This window comes from Pseudopipra pipra, chromosome 3, assembly GCF_036250125.1.
Source record: "Pseudopipra pipra isolate bDixPip1 chromosome 3, bDixPip1.hap1, whole genome shotgun sequence".
In the NCBI taxonomy this organism is placed as follows: Eukaryota; Metazoa; Chordata; class Aves; order Passeriformes; family Pipridae; genus Pseudopipra; species Pseudopipra pipra.
Genome location: NC_087551.1, coordinates 82,892,164 through 82,911,868, shown reverse-complemented (window position 1 = coordinate 82,911,868; position 19,705 = coordinate 82,892,164). Strand labels below are relative to the sequence as shown.

Below are 19,705 nucleotides of genomic sequence, written 5' to 3'. Positions count from 1 at the left end.
AATGACCAATATATTCTCACATCAAAAAAAGAGATATATAGGTATCTACCAGTACCAGGAAGAGATGTGCTGGGTGAACAATTTTAGCATGAGTTCCTAATATGGTAAGTCTCCTAGGTCTCCTCCTGAAGTCTTTCTGGTCCAATGCTTGTTTTTTCCAGAAGGACCTGAAGCCTGGCTCACAGAATTCTCCTACCTCTGGAAATCTGGTCATGGTATTTTCTGTGAGTTTCTAACTGTAAGATTCCTACCACAGAGATATTTAAATTTTGGAGACATTTTATGAGTCCTGTCAAACTCCTCCACTCCACCTTCCTGCCTCTTATTTTAGTAGGTAAAGAATCTTTTATATCTGAGGAACTCAAAATAATTTTTGCATCTTTTTTGTGTTAAATTTTCTTCTCTAGACTGCACTAGAGCTGCTCAAATGCATTGAGAGTGTCTGAAGAATAGCTTTTCCCCATTTTAATGTGTTTAGCAGACCAAAGATTTTAGCTGCGTGTTCTGTCAATTTGCTGTACCAGTAGCTTAAACATTTTTAGCTCCCAGTATGAAGAAAGCTCCTTGGTTCTCCGCTGAAGACTGAAATTACTATTGCAATACCTTGGCTGAGGAGCAAGATGAATTTAATTCATCTGTATGTGACACTCCCACACACCTCCCCCCCAGCAGGTGGAAAAAAACTGAAGAGGACTTGGCTGAGAATCTAAGGGGATGTGTGCAGGTACATCAGTTATGTTGGCATAGGACAGTAACAATTTTCACATGCTCTTGCTTGCATTCCCCCTTTCTTTCTCTTTCTCCTACAGAAGCAATATGCTGAATGTGAGTCTTGTAGAAAGATAATTCTTTTTTTTCTACTGCTGAGCAGAATACAGCTGAATACCCCTCTGGGCATGGATCTTCGGTCTTGGAACAAAGCCATATTCTAGTCCTTACTGGCAGAACCATATTCATTGTTTGAAAAGCATGTTATGTCATGAAAGGTTGCATAAACAATTCATCAGCTGAAAGCAGCATAAACATGCCTAAACGACCTATTAGAAGAGTGTGGGGAAAGCTGAAGGTTGGAGAAAGGTAGTTCAGCTAGTGCTTCAGGTGCATTTAGTTTCTTTCTTTAAAGAGCCTGAAAATGAAACTCCTCAACTCTTATCCTAGCGGAGAAGAGCAGTTCATAGCATCATCATAGGATGATGCAGGTGTGAAGGGACCTCAGTAGGTCTCTAGACTAGCTTCTTGATCAGCAGTAAGGTCAACTACAAAGTTCTGAAGGGTGATGAAAATAGGGTCAAAGATAAAATAATAGAGTTGAGTTTAGACATTCAGATAAAAGGATAAAATATCAGGAAAAAAATACAAGGATGTAAATAGGGCAAGGAATGAAAAAATTACTAATATATTGGCACAATGGAGAGTCATGGCTTGCAAAAGTCTTGATCTAAGATCTGTTATAATCTGCTGAAAGATTTGAAGCAAAGTCAAAGAGTTAGGGAATCAGACTCTGAGACTGATAGTTCATGGAAAGATTAAAGAATGACTTGAAATGCAGTTGGGCAGTGAGAAGGTAATGTCATGGTAATGTCAAGGTAAATGACACCCACTAGCCTTCTCTCAGCTAGAAATCCAGGACATTTATCATAGAAGGATATCAGGTTGGTCAAACATGACCTACTACTGGTAAATCCATGCTGGAAATTTGCTTTTCCTTCTCCATGCACTCATGACCAGTTTTTTGTCTGGGTCAAGTTTTTTGTCTTTAATCCCTGACTTGGTCTTCATATTGTGCTCTTCGCATCATCATCTCAGAACCCTTCCACTTATCACCAGAGGACTGGGAGACCCCACTGATGAACATGGGCAAAGCAGACATTGAGTACATTAACTTGTCGACTATCTCTAAACCACTACTCCAATTAGTATTTAGCCTTGCATTTTCCTTGTTCAGTGTTTTACTACTACTTTGGTCATAGAAGCTCTTCTTGAAAGTTTTAACTCTGTCTGGCCTTTGGCTTTTGTGACACTGTGTATTCTGGAAATGTTTTCAAGTTCTTCCTTCATATCTTGGCCCTGCTTCCACTTTACGTTGCCTTTTTGCATCAGAGCTTGGTCATGACTTTCCAGCCCAGCCAGACTAATATGCTGGTAAGTCTGCTTGATTTCCTAGGGATTGTGATGAACTGTTCCCTAAAGACCTGCCAGTTTCCCTGATCTCCTTTGACTCTTCAGGGACACAATGATATCACCTACCTGTTCCTTGAATAGTCTGAACTCTGCTCTCTTATGCTTCACTATCTCTTTCCTTGCTCCCCTCTGAATCTCAAAGTCCACTATTTCATGGTCATTGCAGTCAACATTGCCATTGATTATCTTATCTCTGATCAGCTCTTCCTTATTAGTGAATAGTAGATCCAATCATGTATCAACCTTAGTTGCCCATTGTATACCTGAGACAAAGAAGTTAACCTCTTCCACAGATCCTCTTGACTGTCTGTGTCCCATCGCATTATCCTTCTGGCTGCTGTTGAGAACGTTGAAGTCTGCCTTGAGGTGCAGGGTCTGTGATCCAGACATTTCTGTACATTTGAAAAACTGCTGTGATGGAAGTACAATGCTGAATAATGAGAATTTAGTGCAGGCTACTTCAGCTATAACATTGTAAATAATAAATATTATTTCATAGGTCATAGGATCATAGCATAGTTCAGGTGCAAAGGGACTTTGGTATGACCACCTCTGTCTCAAAGCAAGGGCAGCTATGAGATCAGACCAGATTGTTCAGGCCTTAATCTATATGTGTCCTGAAAACCTCCAAGGCTGGAGACCACACAGCCCCTTGGAACAATCCGTTCCTGTGACTGACAGTCCTGACCTTCTTATGTTTAACAGTGAATAAGCAAAAAAAAAAAAAAAAATTAAAACAATGAATATGTTCATCATCATTTTGTGGATGACAATTTAATGCATCTGCTAGTGAATGCTCATAAATCTTCTCTTTAAAACTGAGATAATGAAAAAATTATAAATTATTCCATGAGATAGCCGTTGAAAAACAAATACAACTGTCTTCAATAAATCAGTCTTCATATTAAGAAGTCATTAGAAGAATCTTAGTGTGTTAGCAGCTTCTCTTCAGAGGCTCCCTCAATCAGATCTGTAGTGAGTATTACCATTGTAATGCTGCACTGTATAATAAGTATTGAAAAAACTGTAAGTTCAGCCTTATTTTGCTCTTATGGTTTGAGGTTACGTTGCCACAGACTGATGGAGGCATGACATAGAATGTAAAATGAAGCATTACCACATCTGCTGTTGCATCAAAGGCATTTGTCTTGCAGTATCACCACAGAAATTTTGTAAAGAAATAGAATGATACTGTGTTGCTATCATATTAGTACTAGTTACACTCTGACATAATTTTATACCCTCTTTTTCCTGCCAGTATTTCAAGTCTGGTATTCATACACCAATTTGGGACATACTTTGGTGATGATGTAGATGTATAAAAACTGTAACAGAGGTGATTCATTTTTTTTTTTTTTTTTTTTTTATTTCTGGACAACTTTTGGCAAAACTTACAAAACCAACCACTAATATAATACAAATATAGAGGAAACTTTTCTATTTCTAGAGGCAATTGTACTTGCAAAGGTGCTATATTTTAGCACTTTGAGGACTGCCATCACACAATCATGTCCTATCATCTGGGGTCATAGTCACTTAGAAAGCAAAGCAGTGTCCATTTGCAATTGTGACTATTTGTGTTATTTCCTTTCCCAAGCACAGAGATGCCTTGTTTTTGTTCCTAACAACAGCCATTTCAGCTCCAAGAAAAGCATGCCTTCCTAACAATGAGATCCGAAGGGAGACCTCATGCTGAAATGACTGAAAGGGCTCTGGGAAAGAAGGGGAAAACCCTGTTGTAATGAGCCTCTCCCTTGAGACGTGAGAGGTTTTGCAAACCTGGGGGACAAACTGAACAGCTTCTTCCTCTGGCTGAGGAATTCGGCCCTTTTTGTGGGGAATATATAAATGCCCTCCCTGGACTGGTGCAAATACATGACTTACTACTACACCACCAAAACTGAATCAGACATGAAATTCTGGCCTGTTCATGAGGATGTGCTGTAGCAGAGGAGATTTCAAAAGGACTTTAATTATATTTTTATTTCCTGTGTGTGTTTCAGGCTGGCACTGCCTCTGGTCCTGAGCTCAGCTTTTGGGAATACAGGCAAAGTTGGAGACGACAAGTGAGAGAGGGCATTATATGTTAACCCCAAGAGATATACTGTCAGATGCTTTTCCTCAGACAATGTGAACCTGATTGAAGCTGTGCCATTTCTTTGGTGCTCCAGAGACATCAGTGGCTACAACCTGCCCCACCATAGCCATAAGATAAGAGAGAAGAGTGTCTCAAATATGTTCCATAGCAGAGCAATTAACAGCTGCATATGTGGCCACCATCATAAGGACTGATGGATACCAAAGGAACTGAAGAAAGTCTGACCCAGAACTGGAAACTTTGCTATTCTACGGTCCAGGTAGATATCCCACATATCCTGTTGCTACCTTCTTTGAGAGATTGGTGTTTTTGAAATCTTCTTGTGGAGAGGTGGACTGTGAAATATCTGAAATATGGAGCTAAACCTGCATTTCCCACATCCCAACAGGTGACTTTTTTGGTGGGCAATCAAGGTCTTCATGGTGTCTCTGTGTAGCCTCATAACTGACTTTTTTCACAGATATAAATCAGATAAGCAATGGCCCAAGCAGCCAGGACATTTAAGGTCCTCTCAAAAACTAATCAACACACTGACTCTTAACTATCAAATGTGACCTTTTCCATGAAGATTTTTGCGAATATTGGTTCAAATATGATATATTCTGATATAGAATCTCACAAATAGGTTGTGACTGTGAACTTGGAATTGAGCACAAATCAAGGCCCTGCTCACCAAGCCACTATCTGCTCTTTATTTAAGTTACTTCAAAAACAAATACTTCTTCCATGGTGCCTGAAGTACATCATATGATTAATATAAGTTAATAAATTTGCAAGTACCATCAGGACAAGCATATGTAAAAAAAGTGTGAGTACCTAGTCCCTTTCTACAATTTTATTCAGTTTTTTGCTGTCCCTCCCCTTGTTTATTGGTGCCATCTGGCACATCTCATGCAGTAGACATCTATCTTGTCACAAATGCGAACTACTAACAAACTAGTGAACTACTCTACACTTCCAGTGAGGTGATCACATTTTGCTGCCTTCTGCATTCAGTAGGAGCATCACCTCCTGCAAGCACCCAAAAAGCAAGAGGCAGTCTCTTGCGGAGGGCTATTTAGCTTCTAGGAAAGCTGAGCTGTTGCCTGACACCCACCATTTTTCTTTGTGTGTTTTTACAGGGAACCTGTGTTGACTGACTCCTAATTTAGGGTCCTTTGGTTAGATGAAATGAACCTGAGCCCTCGACAGGACTTGAGTATGTAAATCTTTGAGGATTTGAGCCTAATCTCTTTGTACAAGGATCAAAGTCAAATCTTGCCTATTTACTTTTTAATGACAAACAAATTTTTGGATGCTATCTAAAAATAGTAATTTCTGATAATGACTCATTTATAGAAGTTATTACTTGCTTCTAGTTTTCTTTTAACAGATCTAGAAATAAGAGAAAACCTGAATTATAATATTTTTATATTGCAATCTTGTCTTTTATTGGATTTTTTTAAAAGCCAACAAAGCTGGAAATTCTGATGTTACATTTTAATTTGAACTGCATTCATTAATGGAATTAGATACAAATCAAAGTTTAACATCTTGAATGTATTACCATTTTTGCATTCCTTTTTACTTACTTAAGAGCCTTTTTGGCTAACCATGTAGAACTGAAATGGTGAATTAGTAATTACACAGAAACCTGGAGTATGGCACATGATTGCCCATTATCAGATAAAACCCCCAAATTCACAGAAAGATTATAATTTTTGCAAAGAGATGTTTGCCTTTGCAGAAGCACCTGTTTTGACCTTCTGGTCTGGCAGATAACCATTCATTTAAAATAACAGATAGATGAATTAGGTTCTCTGTAATCTTGCTCTAACGTCTAAACCAGCTGTTGCTATGGGAAATGTATTTCCCATGCAACTCTCCTGAATATTACATGATGATCTTAATCCTTGCCATATGTGCACATTGAGAAAAGAGAAAGGTTATGGTTTTTTGGTGTGTTCTTCCCTTCCGGCCTCTGCTGTGTTTGATCACTTTGACCTGTAAACATACTGCTTATCTCCACAGCATTTCACTCTATAGAACATAATGCATCTTTTAATGAGTCACTGTCTTGCTGTCTCATGAATATTCAAATTACATTTTAAATTACTAGATGAAAAGAAAAGCAAGTTAAATACCAGTAGCCACTTGGTTAAGCTGTCATACTATTGTTACATTTCTAGTGAAATGCCAGCCAAATTTCCCAGGTGCAGTTTCCATGTCCTTCACATAACATGAAAATAAAATCTCTGCACTAAAATAATGCATGCAAATATACTGGTGGTTATTAGGGGAAAAAAACACACATCGTGTAAGTTCATCCAAAAGAAACTATATTAAATATCTGTTGTGAGACAGAATTTTGGATAAGCTTTAAGCAACTTTTCATCAGCATGGTTCTCTGAAGAGAAACACTTTCCAGTATTGCTCCTCTTTATAAATGAGCTAACATTGGACGTTACCAAGCACCCAAACAACCGGGTTGTTTCAGACTTGCAGTACATTAATAAATGATGATGTTTTTAAGAGATATTGCAGATATTTTTCCAGGTCTGTGCAAACCCCAACAAAGAAGGAAAAAACAAAAAAGAAAGAAAAATCCAAAAGAAGTCTCTAAGGTCTTTTGGTTTTTCTGGGGGGCCAAAGATGTACAAGCCTAAAGCAGGAAGGCTACTCTATGTTGAAAGGCCACTGCTGACAATCTGTGATCTTGGTGCTAGGGAAAGGGCAGATGTCCTCAGAATGAGCCTACTGTCTGTCTGAACTGGCAGCCCTGGGTTTGTTTATTTGTTTGTTGTGGATGTTTTTTGAACAGTAGCACAGCAGAAGGTTGCTAAATGCAAGTATAATTAAAAAGGTCTGAAAATCCTCCACTGACACAGCAGATCCAGAGGAACAGATGGTGTACCTCTTCGATAGTCTCCTGTCAGAGGGGGTGATACAAATCCTCACCACACTTTTTTCGAGGTCTCATCACACAGCTTTGAGGAAGATTTCAGACGATTCATTACACTTACTGAATGGGGTTGTTTGTGTACAGAGACATCAAAATGTTGTCACACCTCAGTTAATTACTGCAATAGAGACTCTGTGATAGAAATTAAGTATGAACACACAGAGAAAACAAACAGGTATGTGTGCATACACACCTACTCCTCAGTGCTGCTTGTAGTTTTCTGTCTTGCTCAGAGAAAAATTTCTTCTGTGCACTGTAGCTTACTGCTCTCAGTCCCCACCCAGTCAAGGGTTTGGAGACAGACAAACTCCAGGAGCAGGTATGGCTGCAGGCCAAATTCACACAGTTCAGATGACTACTGACTTCTTCAGAGCTTCCCTGTTACTCTTACAGCCTACTGTAGGTCTATGTGCTTTGCTCTAAGGTCTACAGAAACCTTATTGCAGATTTCTCTGGAGATGCCTTGGTATGTAGTCATGTTCTAACAGGTTCTGGTATTGCTCTGACAAGCTTGAAGAGAGGATCTTGGAGTATCTTTAAAGTGCTTTCAGGGGCCTTCATTTTTTCATCTTTATCAGCCCAACTACACAGCATGCCAACACTTTTGATAGCTCTGGGTACTTCTTCAATGAGTCTATGCTCAGTGTGGGGGCACCCACAGTAGCATCATTGCTGCGAAATGGAATACCAATGTTTGTCAAACACTCATGCCAGAGGATACCCAAAACATTAATTAAGCAGTCATGATAAGGCAGCTAGAACTGTTGGATTTGGCAATAATGCAGGTTCCAAGAATCTGACTAACAGAGGGAACAGATATTTGAGTACTTGCACATGGCCTGTTTTGAGTATTGGGCTGGATCTTTGCTCCAATGATAATTTTGCAAATAATCAAAGGATGGAATTTATAAAGAGAAGAAGAGAGATTTTATCATCAATTATATTGCATGTATGAAATATAGGTATTTTGAAATTAACAATTTACTTGAAGATCTTCATCCTGCACTTGTTCAAGACTGTGAAGTCATAAGAAGAAGAAAGATTCTAGATTGAGGAATGTGTAAAAAAAAATAATATAAAATCTTTGGTGGTGTTTACTGGCTGGAAAACAACTCAGTATGCAAGAGATGTAGGGAGTAGAGAAGCTGTGCAAGGCAGTGGTCATCTGTAGTCTCGTAAGAAACCAAACACATCACAGGTGACAATTTGTCAATAAACCCAAATGCAAATAGTAAGTAAACGAAAAAAACACCCTAAGGCCATTGCAATATCAGAAAACAGAGAACTGGAGCATATGCAGCTTAAAGAAACACAGTTTATGTAAAACAGGAAGGTAGAAAACAAATGCCCAAACAAAGGCACGTACTCTTTTAATTCTGTTTCTCCCCTTGATAAAAATATCAGGCTAAATTAAGCCCTAATGTAACTGCAGCAAAGTCAGTGGAGTTACACTGAGGATAAATTGCTGCCGTAAATCATCAAAATCAATGACAATTCTGTGTTTTAATGCCAGAAATTAATCTGGCCCATTACAACAACAATTTTTTGACACCCAAAGCTAAATTTAATTTCTGATTTCTATGTAACAAAATTAACTTGAGTTTTGATGTGTAAGGACATGCCTCTGTCCTGGGAAACATTCCTCCAACCATTAGTCTACCAGCTTCATGGATGTGAGCGTACAGCATCCCTGTTCTGCCGTCCACTTTCCCTTCAGGTGTGCCTGGCTCCACACTATCCTCCTGTTGCACTGGGATGAAGGGCTTTTGCAGTGCATAGGGGCAAAGAGGTATGAGCTAAGGAAATAATCCATCCTGGTCTTGGCCTCATACCTTGATCTTGTGAATGCAAACACTTGCACACCCAGCACTTGGTGCAGCTCTAGGGTGGTTAAGGAAAATTTCTGCTTCTCAGTATAATGACACTTTAGGAGGATGTATATGTGAGTGAGGGAAGTGAGAATAAATGAAAGGGTTTTTGTATGCTGTCTGAGATTTCTCATGATAAATAAGGTAACATGAAACAAAACAATGGGGCTGAAATGGAGGCCTTTGCACTTTAGCCAAGTGTTTTAACGGATAGTTTACTCTGACACGCTCTTGGACCTTTCCTCCTTTTTTTTTACCCTGGGATCCTCCTCATAAACAAAAGCAAAGACCATTCCTGCACTTGGGCACCAGATGGACAGAACTGGAGATGGGATTCACTTCCTTGTGTGGAAAACAGAATTTGAAATGTTAGTTTTCTCATATTTGCTCCCCAGCTTTGAATTCAGGGACCTTTGGAAAGAGTCAAAGGTGGCATAGTTCTCATTCTCCTAGTGTCTACAGGGAAGAGGGGGATATGCTCTCCATCCCCCCTCTCTCCCCATTCATTTTTTGATTTGCAGAGGATACGTATGCTTTTTCATATCTTGTTCTGGGTAAGTTTCTTTCATTGAAAGAGACAGTTTTTAGGACTAGTTAATAGTTTTCATGCTCTAGGTAATCTAGTATTTCCTTGACACTTGCTTATTATATGCCCTGAAGCTCAGCTTCCTCTGCTAGCATTACTCTTTCTGCCAAAAAGGAATCTCCTGGTTCTCAAATGATTTGACACCAACTCCAAATCGATATCTTGGAAGACTGATTCTTAAACTTTATGATTGTGACTTGACTTCCAGGTGTAACACTCATTTTCCTCACTATTCCACCCCAGATAATCATATTAATAATGATGTTTGTCAGGCTTGCAACCTCCATTGTAACTGCTGTGACTCCAAGGGGAGTCAGCTACCTTAAAGTAGGGAGAGATTGAATTTTTCCTTACAACAGTAAGGTGCAAGAGTCTATTGAACACTCAGCCAGCAATGGCTGGGCATCTGATTTCCATTTACAGATCCAAAAACTCCCTTCACATGGCATACACCTGGCTGCTCATTCCTTAGGTTGCACAGTACTGACACAGTGCTAGTACTGTCTACAAGTAACTTTGAGAAACGAGTATTATCTTGGCAGCACAACAAACTGATATAGCCTTTGCCTTTTATCAACCCTTGTAACAGAGACAAATGGAGATTATTTAGGTAACTGATTTTTTGTGTGCATATGTAAGATTCCAGGTTAATTAATTCTCTTTCTATTAAAAACTGTGTGCTAGTTTGAAAGGCTGCATTTGAATTCCAGCTAGAGTGAAGGTTTTATTTTCTAGCATGAATCTCAGCATTAATCAGAGCTGGATGCAATTTACACCACCTTCAAAGAGCCTGTAAAAAGATAACGAAAAAATGTTAATCAAATGGCAAAATCCACAGAGAAAAATTTGATCCAGAAATAAATTATTTGAGCATGTCTGACTTCCGTGGCATTGCCAATGCAAATCTATGCAGTAGGTCACCACAGTGGAGTCCATAGTGGCTAAGTCTGAGGCTTTGTTTTATATATGCTTTTTTAAAATCCCGACCATCTAATTGCACACTGTTCTGGCGTAACTGAAAAAATATGTCTTTAACACAATATATGTAAAATAAGACAGATTTCTTTGCTGCTATTTTAGAGATGTGCATAATGAAATCACCGACAGAACTTCACTAATTTACTATATTGTGCAGATCTTCAAGACCTCATTATGGTCTTTGTTTGCCATGCCCACTGTTCACTTGCTCGACAACCTGTCTTCATAGTCATTAATATAATGAAAGTATAATATTATAGGTCAGGCTGTACAAGGACAGAGGAGTTTTACAGGATATTATTTTAACATTAGATAGACATATACATTAAAAATGCTTCATATTTTTTAAATTTTATAGACACAAAATTTAGACTTAAAAAAACCCAACCAGACCACAGGAGTTTCTTTTTGTTATTTGTATGAGTTTCAACCCACATTTCTGTAATCTTCAACAGTGAACAATGTAGCCTATTTCAGGTTCTCATTTTATGGCAGATTTCCTGTTGGGATCTGTAAGACCTAAACAGTGAAATGCAAAACAATTGAGAGACCACTCATTTAAAAAAAAAAATAAATCGTTCTGTTTAATAAATAACCAAAGCTTTTTTTGTGCATCCAGGTTTTGCAGAAAACCTATGGGCCTGAAGCAGCTATCAGCCATCCCTGTGTCTTCAGAGCCAGAGTCGGCTGTGGTGCAGCAGTCCATGGTGTCACACAGGGCATACTTAGATCTCCTCTAATGTACAACGGCTGTGGGTAGGTCTTGGATCCACACACCCTCCACACTTCTTACCTTAAATGTAGGGCAGGGAGGATTGACTGGTGGCAGAAAACAACCCTCAGCATTTACTTCTAATTTAAATTCAAAGCAAAATGACTTCAACCAGACCAACTAGAGAGGGGATGTTTCCAATAAAGGCTGTAAATACCCCTCTGAGCACAAGTATACTTGCAAATCTGGATTTTTGGTAGTCATGTATGTTCAAACTTTAGATGAATTAACTTGTTTGAGATGCTGAACACATTCAGAATATCATGAAACACCACTATGTTTATTTAATACCACTGCAACACTTGAAATATTACATTATATGTACTCTGATGTCACTACCCCATTGACTTTTGGAAATTAAAATTATGAGAAGGATGTGATACTATTTTCACACAGGTACATTTTATTTCCCTGGAAGTAGAGAAATTTGGATGCATACAGGCTTCAATTTCAGCATTTCCCCCCTCCCCCCATTTCTTCCCATTTAAAATGTATGCAGTGTTGCCATTACAGCTCATGTACTAAATAACTGGAAGCATCAAACCATCCAAAATAAGCTGCAAAATCAGCACTCTTAGGTTGTATTTTTATATCCAATCAGAAGAAAACTTTGCCTGCCGCAAAGACTAAACAAAAATACCCTGATACGTGTATCATATAAGGCAATGATATTAGCCCAAAAATGTAAAAATGTGAAGGTCTTGCATTTAAAATTATTTTTAATGTATTATTTAAGAGGGATGAAATAAGTTTTAAAAGCTTATGTGAACCCTTAAAATGCCAGTTTTAGGAATCAATATGGCAATAAAAACAACATACATCAGATGCTGGAAAATGTCAGGGCCTAACGTGATAAATTGATAGGTTTGTGCCCGTTTTGATGTTAATTTTGCAAATTACTTTTTTTTGGGTGAAGATGGCCCTGGGGCGTGCAGTCTTTGCAACTCACTCTTCCCAGTAAAGAAAGTGAAATGTGAGTAATTATGTCTGAAAACAAATGTTCTGAAGAGTCTTAAGACTGTTTACATGGTTTGGAGGTCTTACTTTTTTTCCTGTATGATACAGCACCACCAGTCCCGGTTTTGTCTGGCTCCCATGAATGCCCAGGAAATGGCTGCTGTCATCTGTGTTATGGAGCTGGAGCATCAGCTGAGTGCAGGGCAGCTACCTCTGACAACCCTGACAGCTGGGCAGCTGCTGTTGGATGAAGTTCTGTGGAGCACCCATCCTACACACTGGTTTCAACCTTCCCGCAGGGTGGTGGTCTAAAGCAGCCTGGATACTCAGAGAGGCAGATATCTGTAGCAAGATGTGGTGTTCACCATTCGGAGATGAAAATCCCATCTGGAAGAGGAAGACAGAAAAGGAACACTGAACTTTCCTATGCTGCAATATGAAGTTGTTTTGAGGTTTTTTTTTTTTCTGCTCTGTCATGCACATTTTTCTAATCTGAATTCAAGCCTAATGTCATCTGCCTTCGTTTCCTCAGTGCATATGTGGTTTTCACATGTGCTCATCAGTTTGAGGACAAATTCTTACATGGCAGGGAATGGGTCCAAATGGCTCATCCATTTTGTCAAAGCTGATTTATCATCAGGATCAAAGCAAGTCTCTTTTTGAAGATATTTCCCCTGCTGCTTCTCCAGCTTCCTAGGGACTTGTTTCTCCTCTCCTTGTTTCTGGGGAGGGAGGCTCTCCTTTTCTGTTTCTGTGTTATCTTGTTTCCTTACTGCAGTTGTGCTGGGTATGGTCTGAAGCCCATAATCTCTGTGGAGCTGCTCTGCCTCTGGAATTTTCTTTGTCCTCTCTGTGTTTTTTCTTTGCTTTCCTCTGGGTTTCTAAACTTCTTTTGTGTCTCTTCTCCTAATATTAGCATCAGTAACCTGCCTATGTGCCATGCCAGTGTTTTGAGAGAAAGCACTGTCTTCTGCAGAGAGGTCCTGCTGTCTCCTTGTGTTTACATTGAAGTAAGACCTAACAAATTTTGCCATGTATTTGCTCAGTTTAGGTGTTTTTGTAGGAGCAAGCACAGCAGTTAAGATAGCCAACTGCTTTCAGTGTCTCCCAGTGCAGTAATTTGCAATAGATGGACCTGTTCTGTGCACAGCTTCTTCAAAACTTAGCTTTCTTTGATCTGCAGAGATATTTTTACATGATTTGTGGAAACTAACAAAGCTGTGTAATCATGATGAGTACAATTTCCTAGCTAGGACGCAGTAACTCTGAGACAGGCAATGAACTCAGACTGGTTTGCCTATGTCTGCATCTATGTGGAGGCCTACCTTTGACAGGTAGAATTAGAAATTCCCTGTGCCCTTTGAAATTCACTGTGTGCCCTTTGAACTGCTCCTGAATGGTCTTCAAAAAAGATAAACACAGAAAAATCCCAGGATATGTTTGTATCTCTCCTAAAGAAAACAGGACTCTTTTCCCTCAACATTCAGAGCACCTACCGTAATTTCTATGATTGCTTTCATTTTACAGATATGAACTCAGCTCATGAAATGCTAATGGCAGAGTTTTTGGGTCTGCCTGGGCGTGGGAGACCATGTGTGCTACAGACAGCAGCCTTGGATGTATTGCTTGGCATCGATAAAATTCTCAGACTGTTGAGATGATCTTGAAAATGTTCTTGAGGTTCACCTCAAAATGCTATTAAATAAACTCTATGAGTCCAGGTTAAAATACTTCTGTGTAACTGTTTTCTCCCTCTCACTGTGTGTATCAAAGTTGGAGGGGGAGAACCGTAAACCAGCATGTACATTTGAGTAAATACAGCAGATGATGTTGAAAATGAAAGGATGGGAGACCTACCACTATAGTCCGTGAGAAAAACCCACGACTTCATTCTTTTGAAACAATTTGAAGAATACTATCAAGTCCTATGGGGAGAGGCTGAGGGAACTGGGGTTGTTTAGCCTGGAGAAGAGGAGGCTCAGAGGTGACCTCATCACCATCTATAACTACCTGAAGGGAAGTTCTAGCCAGGTGGGGGTTGGTCTCTTCTCTCAGGCACTCAGCAATAGGACAAGGGGGCACGGGCTTAAGCTGCGCCAGGGGAAATTTAAGTTGGATATCAGGAGAAAATTCTTTACAGAGAGTAATCAGGCATTGGAATGGGCTGCCCAGAGAGGTGGTGGATTCACCATCCCTGGAGATTTTTAAACGCAGATTGGACGTGGCACTGAGTGCCATGATCTAGTAAATGGACTGGATTTGGACCAAGGGTTGGACTCGATGATCTCGGAGGTCTTTTCCAACCCAATCGATTCTATGATTCGATGATTCTATGATTCTATGATTCTATGATTCTATTCTTTCTGTACCACCATGATATCTTTGACACTGAAGTAGGAAATCACAGTGTTTCACACACCTCTGGGTGGTGATTTGTGGCAAGCATACAAATCTGAATCTTGACACAGTACCACTGATTAGCTGGACAGCACTGTCTGTTGACAGGTGTCTGTATAATATTTGTAGCTCTCTCCATAGGTTACTATCAGAGGACTTAGTACAGCAAAGATGCTTATCTCTTCTAGTATCTATGTGGTGGAAAATGAATGCTGTTTATCATCTTATTCACATCTCTTAGAGCTTGGATAACTTTTCTCTGAGTATGTAAATATCTTGCAATTAAATTTCTCAGTCAAGTCCAGCAAGTGAACAGGGCATAATGACCGACAGTGCAGGGGAGGGAGTTCAGTCATGGATACCACTTTCTGTGCTGCTACTTAGGGAGCAGAAATGAAGTTCCTTCAGTCAAAAGGCAGAAATACAGTTCCTCCAGACTCCAAGCATCTATTGCAGCCAAAGGTGACTGCCTTTGCAAGGATAGTCTCTGGTGGCACATGAGTGAAGATGCCTCTATTGAATGAAGTGCATAAATATCAAGAAATATTTTCATTCATTCACAGACGGAGAGATGGAGAAACATTGCTTTAATTGCTCCATACGGCACAGTTACAGTGAAAACAATTTACTCATCAGTCAGTTCCTCTTTTAACTGCATCTTGTTCATCCTGTAGCTTGCTTATAACCAGCTGAAAAACATGTAACTTCCTTTGCAGTATTTGATCACCAAACATGCAGAACTCCCCTTTGAATTGGAAAAGAGGAATTTCAGTTACTGTATATAGGTCTCTTGATGTAGGAATCAATACCAGAATCCCGTGGTTATAAATTGTTAGTTTCTTTCTACAACTTACTGTCTGTTTTTTATAGTGCAGTATTTAACTGCCAAAGGAATACAAATGCTAGGTTCTTGTCTCTTGATTTTATCCTGATTACTGCAGAAACATTAATACAGCTTGTACCCTGAAAGAGAAAAAATAAAATAAGCATCAACAATGTGCCAAAAACAAGTGCTGTGTTCTTTAAAAGAGGAGAGAAATGAACAGAACCTGTTGCTTCATAAAAGTATTTGAAGAATTTAAAGAAAGGTATCCAAATCACTGGTATACTGAGTCCAGAGAATTTAGTGCACAGCTGAAATGGATAGTCCCTTACACTCATATATCTTATCAAGAAGTGCTTTGATTAAACACACAAAAACATTCTCCCTGTAATGACGCTAGTTAGTGTTTTTTTCTGCTACTAATTTATTTTTTCATGTTCCATGGTATGAACAAATTAAATACCACATGTCTCAAATGTCTCAAACAATTAGATTTATCTTGATTATTCTTGCTTTCTATCTGCTCCTCTGTCTGACACTATCAGGTCATGAGAAGTGGCATGGAGCGGGGATACCATGAGCTAACCAAATTTTACAGAAATAGAGTTGAAGTGTCCCTTAACCCTGCTGCAGATTTTCAAGAGGGAAAACCAGCTTCTGAAACTAAGTTTTTGAAGTTTTGCTGAGACTGCAAGGACACAAGCAGGTCAGACAAGGCATTTGATGCCTAGGACAAAATCCCATACAAATTTTTTCAGGCCTGGAAGCATACCACTGTGCTAACCCCAGGAGTACACTGCCAGAGGTAGATTTCCAAATGTGGTGTCAGTATGTGTTGCTAGCACTGAAATTTTTTACCATCACACATGTGGATAATCCATCCTGGAACTATCTTCCTGCTAATCCCCTGTTAGCCTGGTCTTTCAGCACCAACCAGAAAATGTGGCCCAGATACTGCAACTCGTTCTCTGAGACAGACTGTCCATTACAAACTGTCAAGGTAATAGCTGTGTTCTTGCATAAAAGCACAGGGCTTGCTTTGTTTGGTTTTAGTTAAATCTAGCTCTACATGTCCTGACCAGTGATTAAATAGTGTCCATGTGCCTCTACAGAGATTATTGGCAAGCCCCTGCAACATGCAAGCATACCATGCCCAGGTAGAAATCTTGCTAGTACTTAAAAAATGCTTTCTTTGAAAACTGGAGTACATAAACAGCACACCACATTCACTTTAAAATAAAATAACAATGGTCCCAGTATATTGACTGGATTGGGGTCCCTCAACTTCTGCATATTTCATATCTGGCCCACTAAGCCAGATGCCCAGTATGACCAGAGCCCACTCCTCTCTGTGTGAGTGCAACAAAACCTTCCTAACCTAAGGGCTGAAAACTGCCAAACATCAGGGTTTGGAAGATCATATTACCCCTTGGCATGGGATTTTGGCTAATTGGCTTCTGAATTTTCCTGCCCAGTGAACACTGTACAGCCTGATGGCTCAGCAAACATTTTTAACCTTGCCTTTACTGCAGCAACTGATGCGTCTTCAAAGGCATCTGGGGAAGATTCTGGGAGGAAGTGTTGTGCACATGAGCACTTACTGAACCTGCTTAGGCATCCTGGGCATGGTCTAGCTCTGTTAGTGCCATGAGCAGCTTCCTCTGGTGTGCACTGCTACATCCCCAGGGATGGAGATGCACTGTGGTCCTATGAACACCCCCAACAGGTTTTTTGGAGGCAGAACTGCAGGGAATACTGTGAGGTTGCCTCTGCCTCATAGCACAGGCACAGCTTGGAAGCATTATCCCTTGAAAGCTGAGCAGACATTGCCACTGCCGTGTGGGACCAGGAGGCATGTTATCAGCATGCAGATGTTCAGGGTAGGCTGACCACTCCAAAAAAGGCAACTGCTCTAGCAGGAATGATGCTGGCTGGTCCTCCTGGTCTGTGCCCAAGGCCTACAGCTGGACCTGAAGGCTGCTGTGCATGAGGCTGAGCATGCACCCTACAACTCCAGTGTCTGTGCACAACCTCCACAAGAAACTATTTTTATTCCTACAGCCGACAGTGCTGTTCTAAAAGGTCAGTAAACACCAGCCGTGGATCAGTGCCAGCCGTGTCAGTGGGAATCCAGATAAATTGAGACAGGTTTTGAATAAGATATTGTACTTTACTGCTGAGTAGCGAGCCATGATTGCATACATACAGACAGTATGGGTGTCAGCCAGCTTCACACGAGTCACTGCCAGCTCTGGAAATACAGACTGCTGCCTGGTAAGCTTCTCTGCTCACCCAGGCATCAGCGGTGGCCTTGGGTAGAGGTAAAAATGAGCACAGGCCAACAAGGAGCATGCCTGGAGAGTCACAGAATCATGGAATCATAGAATGGATTGGGTTAGAAGAGACCTTAAAGATCACCTGGTTCCAACACCCCTGCGATGGGTAGGGATGCCTTCCACTAGACAAGGTTGCTCCAAACCCTGTCAAACCTGGCCTTGAACGCTTCCATGGATGGGGCATCCACAACTTCTCCAGGCATCCTGTTTCAGTGCCTCACCACCTTCACAATAAAGAATTTCTTCCTCATACCTAATCTAAATCTCTCCTTTTTCAGGAAATGACAACAGAGGCAGACAGGGAACAGAGAAAGAGTTGGAAGCAGTCAGAAAACCTGGTATCTGTGTGAGAGAGAAAGAAAACAATCAGAGCAACATACAAGCAGCTGGGGGGAAACCACTAACTCTAAATAGTGATTACTTCCTCCTTTTTGATTCCTGCTATGTTCAAGGAAGCTAGAGTCTGTGCATTTTTTTTTCAATGGCACAGTATCTTAGAAGAAGTTGCTAACATCAATTCATTAATAAAAAAGGATTTTCAGAACATCCCCAACGACAGCTTTCCAAACCTCTTGACAATCATAGAGACCTAGGGTCTGGATGCCAGTATTTTTTTATACATGATATTAGAGGAGGAAAAAAAGTGATTTCATTGTGCCAAGGTGGATAGTATAAGTAGGTGGGTACCTGGAAAAATATGATTCTAATATTAGCTTGAAAAATGAGCACATTTGCAGTGTAAGTTGTTAGACTATGAAGACGAGGTTGCGTGGAGGAGGATACTACTTCCAACAGTGACCTGTTGAAATAATATTTCAAAGTTAAAATTTTGCCTTTTTTTTTTAAGGCTTATCTCAACTTCATTTTCAGTAATGCACCTGGATAATTTAAAACAAAAAGAAAGTAGACAGGTAGCAGCATACTGAAGACTCAAAGTACCCCTTGGTTTATGTTTTCATAAAAAAGGTAAGACTTTCCATCAGCCCTATTTTTCTAAATTATTTATTTGTCTTGCTGTGTATATCTACATGCTTTCTATAAATTACACAGATAAACAAATCTACTGTCCCAGAAAGACTATACTCTAAGTATGCTCAAGATAATCACCAGTGAGGAGCTGGAGACAGGCAGACTTCTTAGGTCTCAAAGAGGAATTTGAAGGCAAAGAGAGCATTTGAATACAAGGAAGGGTGTTTTAAATGAACTGGAAAGCAGGCTAAGAGGGTGAAGCTGCCACTGGGAGAAGGCACTTTCAAAAGAAAGGAGTAAAAAACTGTTGGACTCAAGTAAGATGAAACAGCAGAGGGATGCAAGGTTTAGATTCTTGGTGGCAGAACAGAGGGGAAGACAGAAGGCAATGGATTCAAGAAACAAGGAAATCCAGAGGGTTGTGCAATGCTGAAAGTCTGGTGCCCTATATTTTGACTGCAGTGAGTGTTGGTAGATAGGAAGGGAATAGAAAAATGTATTCATGGAATAAGAGGAAAGGATGACTAAGGAGTGGATATGAATCCCAGGAAAGGGTGTTTCAAGCTCACATTTTAGATGTTATCAGCTCCAGCATTTAGTTGGCTGTTTCTTTTCTATCTATATGTCTTTCTGTCTATCTATCTATTTATCTATCTAACAGAGTTTTCATGTGTCACAGATTATTCCTTTGGCCTTTGGGCCTTTAGTGTTAGCTTTTGAGGAACATACATATGCTCAAGGCCAGCATGTCATTCAAATTCTGCTTAAATCCCATTTTGAAGATTTCAATCCTTTGCAA

At 39.9% G+C, this 19,705-nt stretch overlaps 1 long non-coding RNA gene across 1 annotated transcript; it reads left to right on the top strand.

The window, feature by feature from the left end:
- Window positions 1–5,115: 5,115 nt before the first annotated feature.
- LOC135411908 (uncharacterized) lies at window positions 5,116–14,298 on the top strand. The gene is made up of 3 exons (XR_010429380.1): window positions 5,116–5,477; window positions 11,272–11,408; window positions 12,490–14,298. It is a non-coding gene; the product is annotated as an uncharacterized LOC135411908 (long non-coding RNA).
- The last annotated feature ends 5,407 nt before the right edge of the window (window positions 14,299–19,705 follow it).